This window comes from Propithecus coquereli, unplaced genomic scaffold (assembly GCF_000956105.1).
Source record: "Propithecus coquereli isolate 6110/MARCELLA unplaced genomic scaffold, Pcoq_1.0 Scaffold427, whole genome shotgun sequence".
NCBI classification, from domain to species: Eukaryota; Metazoa; Chordata; class Mammalia; order Primates; family Indriidae; genus Propithecus; species Propithecus coquereli.
Window position 1 is genome coordinate 489,310 of NW_012150030.1, and position 2,962 is coordinate 492,271.

Below are 2,962 nucleotides of genomic sequence, written 5' to 3' on the forward strand. Positions count from 1 at the left end.
CAGAGAGTTTAGTGCATTTCATAAGCCCTATCCTCTCCTCTCCACTCAGAATGCTTTATAGAATAGGCCATAATATCCTACAGCTTCAGTTAACAAACCCAGGACTTGTTAAGACAAAGTGCATAAAATAGCCTGTTAGCAATCTATATTTGGAGGAGTCGCTGTCTCCTATCCCCACCTTCATTTCCACAACTTTACTCTAGAACCCTTCATAAAATAACATCCTGATGTGGCCTACAAATCAGAGACTTTCTGTTTTCTCTGTGGGTCCATTTAAGTCTGGGCTTAAAATCTAAAGCAGATTCTGGGCATGCAAGTATGTCCCAGATTAATTTTTCTCACTAAATCAGGAATGTGATGCCTGCTGGCCAAACAATGCAATTCTGGTATTTGTTGTCCTGTCTTTTGCTTCTCAAATAGTCTAAGGAAGTGCTATAGCGTCAGCTCTCAGATCCAGGAGGATGCAATTCTGATTCTTGGGTATGAGAATCCACTGTTCTCATCATCCTAACAACCTTATAATTATAAACTCTGGAAAACAGCTTGGAAAGCAGAAGTTTTAAAAGTCAATGGAATTTTCTTATGAAGATTTCAGTTTAAGTAATTCTAACAATATCTAAGTTTTGCTTCTAAAGGACTAATAATTTTCTAATCTATTTGGACATTTTATAAGCATATCTATGTACTTATATGTATTTGGAATATGACCAAGGAGTAGGAATATTTTTAGAAAAATCAAGAAAATTCTAACAAAACTCACTCTTATTTAGAATAATTCTTAGCTTAGATCACAAATTAATCAAATATCTTTAAAATAAAAATTCATTAAATTTATATTAAATTTAAGAGGAAATTATACATCAAATATTATTTTCTAAAATCAAAATCTGGTATACAGAACACAATACAAACTATTGGATCTTAAACACTATTCCTTTTTCTTTAAACAACAAAAATGACATTAGAAATGATGAATTATCCTGGTTGGTTTGACTTGGGTCCAAGCAAAGTATCTATAATATCTCCCTGAAAAGAAAAAAAGTCACAAAATTATAATGCAGTAAAATAAAAATTAAAAGGTAAAGGAGTCTTTAAAACATCATTTAAAATTTATAAGTTAGTGATACACATATAAAGGGCATCCAATACGACTGTAAAAAGGAAACAAACAAAAGTAAGTTTAAATAGTAACAGTTACTTCCTAGTATAAACCTACTCTTTCCTATGAAAGACTCTTTTAATAAAGTTTGATAAATAATTTTATAAGGATTCAGTAAGAGGACAATTTTGGCAGCTCCTATTTAACCTTAATGCTTACACCTGAGCTTTCTCATTTGTAAATACCTATTAAACTTAATGATATCTGAAGCTCTTTCCTGATCTGTTAATGCTGATTTAGAGAGTAGAACTTCTCAATTTCCACATGGGTTTTGTTACTTTTATTTCATGATACTGATATTTGTATTAAAAGGTGTAAAATGATCATATATAAAGGATGAAAATCACAGATGAGAGGTGAGTTTTCAAGAAAGAGAGAATATAGTGAAAAGATGGGAACTGAAAGCAAAAGAGTTTTCTCTATCACATAGTTAACGTAATCTTGAGAAAATCACTGAACTCTGGGAGTCTTACTTTCTTCAAAGGTATGATGAAAATATTAACATCTACTTCTAAAGGTTGTTATGAGAGTTGAATGAGCTAATTTATCTGAAAGTGTTTTATAAACCTTAAAGAGTTATAAACACTTTAGATAATATAACATAAGTCAGTTCCTGTCTTTTTGCCTATATGATACTATCTTTGGTACTCCCCTATTGTTCAAGCTCTGAAACACTAAATTAGTTGCCAAATCCTGTCAATCCTAACCTTAATGTATTTCTCAAATCCATCTCTTTCTATTTCAGTCTCTCATTTGGACAAATATAATAGATCACTATTATAATGTGTTCAGTGTTATCCTTAGTGCCTATAATAGACCCTGTCACATAGTTCAGCAAGTATTTGTTGAATGAAAGAAAGAATAAAATGGTCTAGTTTTTCTACTTTCAGTGTCTGTCAGCATTTCTTATATACATATTTCAGATTTATGTTTCTAAAATCCTATTTTGAACATTTCAGTTATCTTTTTATTTTTCTTTTAATTTTCACAAAAGATAAACATCAAAAGCACAGAAAAAAGTATGGCAAATATTTGTATACTGAATCATAATGGTAAAAATACAATAGTATCCAAAAGTGATTCTCTACAGTCTGCTTCCAGAGAAGGAGCTGCTTTTCCTGAAATTTTCCATTGAAATTGACTTTTGCCAAGTGCTAAACCATAATTCTGTTCAATGCGAGACTCAGAGCCTCAGCAACCAACCCTTATTATACCAGAAGTAGAGCTGGTGCTTCCCTAGTCATGAATGATAATGTGGTGGTAAATCCAGTCAACAGTTATCTACATCAAAAAGTTATAATTGCAAGTCTTGGATCCCAGTCTTCTGTTTACACTAGGCACCACGCTGGTGTTACTCCTAATCATGAACCCTGAGCTGGTAGGATAGGGCTGGAGCCAACCTTCTGCCATATTCTATCACAGTAGTATTCTGGTCTTTGATCTCTTCAGTGAGGGGCCAGAGTTTCAGAAATCATGTCCCTGAAAACCAGGCCAAGAATCAAAGTCCTTTTGCTATGCAAAGTCACAGAGGGTGACTTTGTGGCAATGTAGAAGGGAGGGAATGATGTGAACTTAAAAGCGCTATGGATCTTCATGGATTTCCTCAACGAATACTGTTCTAGCACGCCTGGTAGTTTGGCTTTGTTTGTAAAACATACCACCCAGGCTGGGCGCGGTGGCTCACTCCTGTAATCCTAGCACTCTGGGAGGCCGAGGCGGGAGGATCACTCAAGGTCAGGAGTTTGAGACCAGCCTGAGCAAGAGTGAGACCCTCGTCTCTACTAAAAATAGAAAGAAATTATC